Source organism: Macrobrachium nipponense, chromosome 41, assembly GCF_015104395.2.
Source record: "Macrobrachium nipponense isolate FS-2020 chromosome 41, ASM1510439v2, whole genome shotgun sequence".
Lineage (NCBI taxonomy): Eukaryota > Metazoa > Arthropoda > Malacostraca > Decapoda > Palaemonidae > Macrobrachium > Macrobrachium nipponense.
In genome coordinates, this window is record NC_061102.1 from 51,615,800 (window position 1) to 51,626,679 (window position 10,880).

General features: G+C 37.3%; 1 long non-coding RNA gene across 1 annotated transcript in view; it reads left to right on the forward strand.

Moving 5' to 3' along the window:
- The first annotated feature begins 215 nt into the window (after window positions 1–215).
- The window catches only part of LOC135212912 (uncharacterized), a 304,234-nt gene continuing 293,569 nt past the window's right edge, over window positions 216–10,880 (forward strand). The window contains exon 1 of the long non-coding RNA XR_010314022.1: window positions 216–383. This is a non-coding gene — a long non-coding RNA (uncharacterized LOC135212912). The remainder of the gene's footprint in view (window positions 384–10,880) is intronic.

Consider the following 10,880-nt stretch of genomic DNA (forward strand, 5'->3'; position numbering starts at 1 on the left):
ACGACGTAAATACTGCTGTTATTCATTTTATTGCATAATGTTCTGTTGTTTCTTTACTATGCAGCTGTTATTATGAGTGTTTTTATTAGTTTAACTCTAATTTTATGGGGTTCATTTTGGTTCTGTCGTGAGCCATTGAGCAATTTGAGCCGAACCCTGGGTCTGATATTCAATGGAAAATACGTCTTTTGTCAAAGACATGTAACCTTTTCTGTTTTCCCTTGAAATCCGCTTCAGTCATTATTATTTTTCATTGTATGATAACCCGGGCTATCTCTTTGCAGAGAGGTTTTGATCTCTTAAACCTCTGGCGCCTTCCGACAGGCCATCATCTCTTCTATCTGTGACAATGTTCAGTTCATCGATTACGAAACGTTACTGTGGTGAGTACTCGCACATTTATTTATTGGTACTTATTTTTCTAAACCAATTACAGCTTTTTTCAATGTGGTTTTGCGTGACACCAATATTCATCCTTTCTTGAAGGTAGTAGACGGGGAATTCATTCCCCTTCGCGTCACCTTTTGTACTGTTTCTCTGGGATAGAAATAAATGCCATCTGTGGTTGCCATCTCCGTCGTCCTCCACATTAGCAAAAAGTCTAAGAAGCTTCATGCAGGTTCATGTAATCGGCCCAGTGATTACTATCCCGAAGAAAACAAACATAGTATTGTGCTCTTGTGTGTGTGTATTTTTTTTCACAAGCTTTTTTTTATCTTTGCAAGCTGGATATTTATTGTCACGACACAACTTCATGACCCCCAAAAATATATAGTATTTCAAAAATTTTCCCTCGTTCTCTTTCATTAGCAAGTGTGAAACGTGCGTGAGCTCCTTTCATTATCATTGTGAAATATGTCGAATGCTTTGTGTATTTTTCCCAACCATTATTTGTCAATAAAATAGCAACTCGGTTTATTTCTCCCTTTGGGACATTATGACCACTGAGTTTATTTCTTTCATGGGACATTCCATGACCACTCCAGTCTCTTCAAAGTTTCAGGGCCTTAGCTTGAACAAAAAGCTTATCTTCGGACATGAACAAAACGGGAAATAACGTAAATCACCAATTGTTTATTGGTGTACTTGGTTTATTCGAGTTTACAAGTCAGTTGCACTGGTAGAGCAAAAATTCTTCTATTGGTGTAGCTGAAGAAACAAGAGGAATGAAGAAAAAACCGTTAGAAACATACAAAATATATATATATATAAAGGTAACTAAAGACAACAATTGGCTTTATTACCAAAGGAAATAAGATTTAATCGGTAAAACCGGCTCACTATCACTTCCTGGTAAAAGATTTGTCTTTCTTCTGGAATGAAAGGGCACGCAATGTGTCTTTCTTTGCCGCTCAGTTGACTGCAAGCAAAGGCACATATGCAAATGTAGTCGGTTCGCAAACACAAGTATTGTGAGTCGCTGTTTGACTCCGCTCATGCCCCCACGTAAATGTACTTTAGAATAAGTCCGGAAAAAATAGCAGAGAAATGAAATGCACAGTGAAGAATAGGACAAAAATTAAGTTATCTCTCTCATTTTTTTGTTTTGTTATGTTTGAATTGAACCACCAGTCATGGTCTCTCTCTCTCTCTCTCTCTCTCTCTCTCTCTCTCTCTCTCTCTCTCTCTCTCTCTCTCTCTCTGAAAAGGCCAAAGCATGGGAAAAAGTTGAGACATGTTTTATATATATATATATATATACTATATATATATATATATATATATATATATATATACATATATGTGTGTGTGTATATACTATATATACATGCAATATGTGTATATATACATAATATCATATATATAATTTATGTATATATATTGTATATATACACATGCATTTATGTATATATAGTATATATATACCACATATATGTATGTATATATATACATATAAAATATATATGTGTATATATATATGTATGATATACTTGTATGTATATATAGTATTATTATTTATATATATATATATATATATATATATATTATATATATATATATTAAAAAGGGTGTGGTAATGAATTGTTAATCTCAGCTTTTCACAGTTAGAGACAGGGCGCATAGTGACAAGCGCTAGGCTCGTTGAAGAATGTTGAAATGAAAAACAGCCAGGAATGGTGACCAATGCAATCTGAGGTTGGCATCACCTCAGGAATCACATGCTTCAGACATGCGGCACCCATCGCTACTAGGCGCCCCGCAGGGCGTGTCTGCATGTGTGTTTGTAGCGTATGATATATGGGCTTGATGATAGGTAATGAAAAGAAGAGAGGACACTCTTTGATTGCTTGTATCAGTGTGCAGAACACACCTGGAAGAGGTTTGAGAACGCCCATCGAATAAGATAACGTAAGATATAACTTTGAAAAAGTTAACCTTTGAAGTGAAAAGAGAAAGAGAAGTGTGGTGTGTACACATTCATTTTGATTAACTTTCTCGTGGAGTGTTGTAATAAGTATGGTCTCTTTATTTCAGATGGGTTCAAAGTCGCCATATAAGAGAATGGGTTCTCTAAGACTTAATTGACTATCAAAAATGGTGTAGTTAATCAGACATAGTGAGATTTAAGGGGGTACTTATTTAAACCTGGTTCAGGAGAGGAAAATGACAGTTTACGGTTTTTTTGGGGGTCAGACTTTATTCATTTATTTCCACTTTAATGTATTCATTTTGTTCCACTTTAATGTTAGCTAATTTGGGAAATAAAAAGTATATTTTGTATTTACGAGAGCTTATTAGCCTAGTCTTCCATTTCAGTTTCAGCCACAGATCGAGGGTAGGCAGTTTCTTTAATTTGTCTAAACGAGTATCATTTGGTTCTGAAAACTCGTTTAAGATATATATATAATATATATATAGTAATATATATATATAAAAAATAAGTATATATATATATATATATATATTATATTATATATATATATATCTATATATATAGACATTTAGTTAAAGGTCCAAACAGAAATACATCAATAGATCTTGTATTACATCTAGTCATTCGCTGCCCTTCACAGAAATACTCTACGGACAATGGTTACGATTGTTGATGACGGAAACTTTTGTTCCTCTCTCAATTCACTTAGATGGGCATCCTGTTTTATTGTCTGGTGTGATTGCATAACTGGGTCTCATCATAGATGTATATATATATATATATATATATATATATATATATATATATATATATATATATATATATATATATATATATATATATATATATATATATATATATATATATATATATGAATAGTAACATGAATTGTTACAACAAACAATCGTAACAAAGGGTGCCCCTCTGCGTTAACTAAGAGAAGAACAAGAGTCTTTGTGTTAACAATAGTCAAATTACCCATAGTTTGCAGCACGCTGCTTATTGCCACATCCATAGTTTGACTTGATACGCGGATGGGTGCCCTATTCAGAAAACTTCCGCAATGTCAAGGTCTTCATGCATGTACAGTGACGACTCATCAGCAGTGTTTCGAATACTCCTACACACTGACCATTCGTCTTTGGCTGGGAAACCCTCACGTGATATTTTGGATCTTCAAACCCTTCTTTTCATGCCCTATTTCATGCCCATTTGAAGGCTTCCTGCACTGTAGGCATTACTTAAGGTTGTTGCAGCGTGCCTTCGGTCCCTAGCTGCAACCACTTTCGTTTCTTTTATTTGACCTCCTTTTCATATTCTCTTTCTTCCATCTGACTTTCATCCCTCTCCTAACACTTGATTCTTAGTGCAACTGCTTTGAGGTTTCCCTCCTGTTACACCTTTCAAACCTTTTACTGTCAATTTCCATCTCAGCGCTGAGTGACCTCATGGGTCCCAGTGCTTGGCCTTTGGCCTAAGTTTTATATTCAGTTCATAACTCTTCGGATTGTAGCACGCTTTGCGCAAAGTCCGTTAAAAAAAGCTAAGTATATCTTAGTTTAACCAGACCATTGTGCTGATTAATAGCTCTCCTAGGGCTGACCTGAAGGATTAGATTTTTATTAACATGGCTAGGAACCAACAGGCTACTTAGCAACGGGACCTACAGCTTATTGTGGGATCCGAACCGCATTATATCGAGAAGTGAATTTCTAATCACCAGAAATAAATTCCTCTTGATTCCACATTGGCAGACCGGGGAATCGAACTCGTGACCACTGAATCAGTAAGTGAACATGTTACTCCCTCGTCCAATGAGGAACTTGCACAAAGCGAAGTGTTCTCCATTGTTTCCACATGGGGGGCAGCCATCCCAAAACAAATCGTTCAATCATTTCATCCAACTTTTACTTTTTTTACCTCAACGCTTACCCATCACTCCTGATATCCACTTGGTCTAAGATGATGATTGATCCTTGTGTTTAAATCAAATGCCCAGTTCGATTCCTGGCCGGACAGTTGCTGTTAGTTATATTGCTGCTCAGAAGTAAGACATTCTTGAGCTATAGTAGATTTTTTATTATTATTTGAAGATTTAAACACACTATGCCTTCTTCTTCTCAGGATAGCTTGGCTTCATTGGCTATCCTAAAAGTGTGTCGATCTTACTGTTATTCGTCAATTATTTTGAGCTCAGCTAGTAGGCTCCCGGCTCATTTATATCTTGACTGTGATCCACCACAGTCGGATAACCACCACGTACATACTGCACTCTGGAGGTTGACGTTATGGTTTCTGAACTCTGGTCTATTGCTGTTTTGTGTGCGGTTGAAACCACAGAGCAAAGATGGTCATTATATATATATATATATATATATATATATATATATATATTATATATATATATATATATATGTAAAAAGTCATATCACATTTCCGTGATTCTATTACATATATCGAGCTACAATGTCCTTTAATATCTAATTCGCTCTACCTCGGAATTAATATATTTTCATATATGGTTAACCGAAGGGGAATTTTTTCTCGATAATAGACTTGCCTGGACCAGGGCCGCGAACCCATGGATCCTTTCAAATCCAGGAACGTCAGTGAAGCTTTTAGCCTCTCGCTGTGGTGTAGTAGGTAAAAGCTTCACTGACGTTCCTGGATTTGAAAGGAACCATGGGTTCGCGCCTGGTCCAGGCAAGTCTATAAATCGAGAAAAAATTCCCCTCCGGTAAGCATTTATGATATATAAATTCCCGAGTAAGGCGAATTAGAATTATTAAAGGACATTGTAGCTCGATATATACATATATATATATATATAATATATATATATATATATATATATATATATATATATATATATTTATATTATTGTGTGTGTAGGCTATATATATAAATACCATAGCACTGTGTTGATGACATTACAATTGATGAAGTTTTATTTTCGTTATATTGCAAATAAAATTAAATATATAGTTTCTACTTCTATTTGAACCATTGCTTTGTTCTTTTACTTTTATCGTCATTCAGTTCGTCTTGTCCATCTGGACTCTAATTAAATTATTAGTTTTCACCGATGAATTTTAACTCGACGACCTTCCCCGGGAGAGCTTTTTAATCTCAAATAATGACAGATTACCGAGACACCTACTACATTTTGACATTATTCACGTGCACCTGAACTCTCGCTAATTAGCATTCGAAATATGGACAAAAAACCAGAACGAAATAAAAAAAAGGGGGACGGGGGTCCTCGCTCACCATCCATCCCCTCCCCCCCCCCCACCCCCCCCTTTCCCCATGTTTCCCATCACCATCCCCAACCTCGTGCTCATAGGGGCGGGGCCCTCCCGCCTAACCGACCCCCCATCCAGACCCCAGTCCCCCCTCGATGTCTGAATTTTCAAAGATAAATATTTACCGAACATCATTAACTGACGTTTATTGTTCATTGTTCGGCGAAGCATAATTGGAGGGTTTAAACGCAAATCCTCCAGCGTTTGAATAACTCGCCGTCCGAGGTTTGAATGCTTGAATATGAACATTTACAAATAGCATTGTGTTCGCCGGAACCTCTGATGTGATTACTCTCCGTTGCAGGATATTGTGAGTTGAAATCCTTCGATTGTTCGTTCTCCTTGTGGGTGAGGGAAGGGAAGGGAAGCGGCCAGATTTCCCTCGGATTTCCATTCGCCTATTCTTCTTCTTCTCCTTCCGACCTTTGCAAAGAGAGTGGCTCACTTGAGGGACGGAAAAGGGGAATCAAAGGCAGCCTTCTGAGGGGAAGCAGATCGACCTCCCAAGGGGATCATTCAGAGGGAAGACCAGGGAAAAGACTGTCTGTCCTCTGAGGCTTTGCAAGATTATCCTTCGGGAGGAATGAGGGGACAACAACATTCTGCCAGGATCAAGGACGTACCCATCAGGGTGTAAGTAAGGAATACCCTGCGATGATGGGACGTCAAGGCAGCCTCAGTATGGAGAGAATGTCCACCCTCAATGGCTAAGCAAGTGTGGCCTCATCGAAGGAATGAAAAGCAACCTCCTGGCAGGAAACCAGAATGAGTCTCTTAATGGAGGCAACGTATTTGTACGAAGTGACATAATGACATCCCTTTGAAGAGTGCCTCCATAAGAAACGTAGGTGCAGTCTTCGAACACCAAAAAAGTACCGATGTGATGAGAAGAAACTGCACCAATCGTAAGGTAAACTAGGACAGTTCTCAAAGAACCTTTACGATAGATCACCTATAAGAACTGAAGAAACAGTTCCGAGGGAAAACGTAGGCTTGTACGTATATGTCACTGAAAGAATCATTCCATAGGAAAGTAGTGACTGCATCAATACGGGTAGAGTAAACATCCCTGAAAGTACTGAAGAATCCCATTGAGTAAATGCAGGGGAAACTGTCAGAGGACCGTAAAACCCTCAGAGAAAGTATGAGAATCTTTCTTGGAAAAAGCAAAGAATCAAAGGTTGCTTTGTGAGGGGAAGCGTTTGTAGCTGTCTAAGAAAAGACAAAGATAGCCCTGTAGGAAGAAAAAGAGAGGGCCATTCATATGGAAAGGAAGGTAATCCCGTACCAATTTTTGTATAAAAAATTCCAAAATAAGAGAATAACTATCTTCCCACCCATCATCTTGGTTAATCGAGGTGTTTGGCAGAGGATATCGAACCAGTATGATATAAACTATATAGTCAAATTTATGTATCCAACGCTACTCCTTGCTGGCATCATATTAGCTTTGAAATAATTGATCGTTTGACCTTTGTTTTGCAAACATAAAGTATCACCAGTGCTAATGTGCAGTCATAAATATCCGTACTTACATAATTATGTGATGGTCTTCCTCTCGTCATGATAAAACGTAGCTCATAACATTCAGTTTTTAAAATATCTCATGTCTATAGGTTAGTGATATCAGGCAGAAATGTTCTACTATCATGCCCATAATTAAGGAGTATTTAAAGGCCTAACCTAAGTTCATTGTTCTCCCACATTCCTGGGACGGACCTGCCTCTACAGTGAAGAGGATTTACCTTGCTGATTTTAAAAGCGACGTCCCTTTGAATAGTTCTCAAACCTGTGAGCCAACTCGGACATTTGTACATTTTAATACTAATCGGTTCTCGGCTGGTCCAACGCGGAACCAGAGGAATTTATTTCTGGTGATAGAAATTCATTCCTCGATAAAATGTGGTTCGGATACCACAATAAGCTGTAGGTCCCGTTGCTAGGTAACCAATTGGTTCCTAGTCTCATAAAATATCTAATCCTTCGGGCCAGCCCTAGGAGAGTTGTTAATCAGCTGAGTGGTTTGGTAAAACTAAGATATACTTAACTTAATATTCAACGGTTGAAGCTTTCCATCACACGACACACACACGCACACACACACGTGTGACGACCCAACTGCTGAAGCTTTACCATTGTCTGAGTGGTGTAGGTCTTGGCTCCCATTTTATATGGCCATGGATTGCTTCATTGCTTCTTGCCTTATTGCCCACCAACCCAGCAGGCTGTTAACGGGTTCTATCTTCTGCTGGGGTCAAGAAAACACTTAGGGTTGCAACCTCATTCCTAAAAATTTGTATAAACAATCTTGGACTTTCTGTTTGGGAGCACCTATCAAAAGGGTAGAGAGAGAGAGAGATAGAGAGAGAGAAGGGGGTGTGTGTGTTGTTAGTCCAGTGATGTACGGCAGAAATGAATAGAAGCAATATCCTGTCCAGAAGTTGAAATTTATATCCTCGCGGTAACAGTATCCATTGCTTTAATTTGACTGCCATTATCTCTTCGGTTTTATCCCTACCTGTCATTTTTCACGTGACACGAAGCCTGTTAGCTTTTGATGAAGGCGAAATTAAATAGTACACACTTTCTTCTACTTCTCTTCCTTCTCTATACTCCTAATTGTCCTCGTTATTCATTGTTATAAATTCAACTCTGAAATAGCATAAGCTTACATGAAATTTTACCAATACTTTGGCCAGATTGCACCCGTCAGGTGAAAATCTTATAATTGACGCTCTCTCTCTCTCTCTCTCTCTCTCTCCCAAAAGGTTTGATAATCTTATAATTGACCCCCCCCCCCCTCTCTCTCCCAAAAGGTTTGATCAATTTTGGTGTCTTCAGTTTTATGCCTTTATGCATTTGTTACTTGTGGGGTCTTTATTTCCCTGTTGACGCGCGTCTTTTTTTATCAGAACATTGGGACTTTTCTTGTAATGTGACCTTTTCATGGTCGTGTATTAGGTCAAGTCTAATCTTTCTCTCAAATTCAGTGTAATAAAGTGGTGTCATCAACGTTTCCATACTTGAGAATTATGATTCCAGTGCCCGAATCTTCTAGCTAACACTAATAACTGACTATGATTTTGTAGCCAAGGATTCTGTTTTTTTTTTTGTGTGTGCGCGTCTGTCTGTCTGTTTTTTTTTTTTACAACTTCCATGCTGTTGGTATGTGTGCAGACTTGCAGTGATGTTCTAAAGCCTTTCCTAGGGAAATTTTATTAGCTTACCTTCCGTCATGCTTTATGTTAAATGTTTGTTAATTTGATTATATTTATGTGTATGACCCCGCACTATAGTTTTGAAGCTCCCTATCGGATAAATTTCGGTTTTACTTATTTGTACTTTCTCGGGCATTCCATTGAAGTGTGAGAGAGGTGTATTTCTGGTGATAAAAGTTCACTCTCGACGTTCGGAAGTCACGTAAAGCCGTTGGTCCCGTTGCTGAATAACCACAAGTTCCATGCAGCGTAAAAACACACAAAGAAAAAACAAAGTAATACACACATACAAACAAAAACAAAGTAAATACATATATATATATATATATGTGTATTATATATATATATATATATATATATATATATATATATATATATATATATATATGCATACACACCTAATATAAGCATGTATGTAGCTATATACACATAAGCGTGCGTGCTTATATGCATATATGTTAACATTTTTTCCGAATCTTGACAACCCTCGTCTTCTTAGATGAATTCCTAATTCATTGTCTCATTAACGAGCGTGTTTCGCCTTTTCTTTTATTCGCTCTCCTCTTCCAAGGATTATATTTCTCCTCCTTCTCTGTACAGTATTTCCCTTTCTCCCCTATCCCCGCCCCCTCTCTCTCTCTCTCTCTCTCTCTCTCTCTCTCTCTCTCTCTCTCTCTCTCTCTCTCTCTAGCAAGCCCTCGGATGAATTTTAATCCTCGAAAAGTTTGTGATAATTACTCGGCTTTGAAGGAGACTTGTAGAGTGAGGTCTTGATCACGCCAACGGCACCTTAACAAACGAACTTCCTTTCATTCTTTTTCTCCCAGTTTTATTGCCTTTAATTGTAAATTAGGCTCCGTTCGCCGTCCTCAACGAACGGTGCACCGCGGTCAATTTTCTTTGCGTTACCATGGTAACCGTCTGATTAGCGAAAGAAAAAAAAATTATTGCTGCTCATTTGATGAGTTTTTTTTTCCACATTTTTTTTTTCTGTTTAGATATACTGCCTACTTATTTAATGGTAATGAAGATGACAGATTTTTAATATCTTGCAACGGGAAGATGTCGAGACGATTACTAGAAGACGTCATTGCCTGATTATTTGATTGTTATCTTTTTTATTGAAGTTGTACGTTTTCATTTTCCGGCTCTGTTGTGTAACAGCGTGTGTATAAGAGTGTGTATATATATATTATATATATATATATATATATATATATATATATTTTTATAATTATGTACCTCTCTCTCTCTCTCTCTCTCTCTCTCTCTCTCATATATATATATATATATATATATATATATATATATATATATATATATATATATATATGAATTTTTATCACATCACCGTGATTCATATACATGCATTAAGCTAAAAATGTCCTTTAATATCCAATTCCCTCTACCTCGGAAGTAAGATAATTTCGTACATGTTAATTGAAGGGGAATTCTTTAACTTGATAATAATTTCGTCCTCCGTGGACTCGAACCAGCGCACAAAGGAGAAATCAGGACTTCAGTGACGTCTTTACCGACTCGGCCAATGACGTCACTGAAGTCCTGATTTCTCCTCTGTGCGCTGGTTCGAATCCACGAGAGGAAAAAATTATTATCACTACTTTCTCCTTCGGTTAACACGTATGAAAATACATTAATTCCGAGGTAGAGCGAATTGGATATTGAAGGACAGTAACTGTTGTAGCATGACGCATGCGCGCGTGCACACACACACAGACACACACACATATATACATATATATATATATATATATATATATGTGTGTGTGTGTGTGTGTGTGTGTGTGTATGTATGTATGTATGAATGTATGTATGTATGTATAAAACAACACAGTTTAATGAGTGTTAAAAAAAATATATGACGTCATGGCATTTGTTACATGTAAACTTGTGTGTACATCTGCTGCATCAACTTTACGCAACCAGTGATTTGAAATAGACGAGTAAAATATTTCCCCTAAA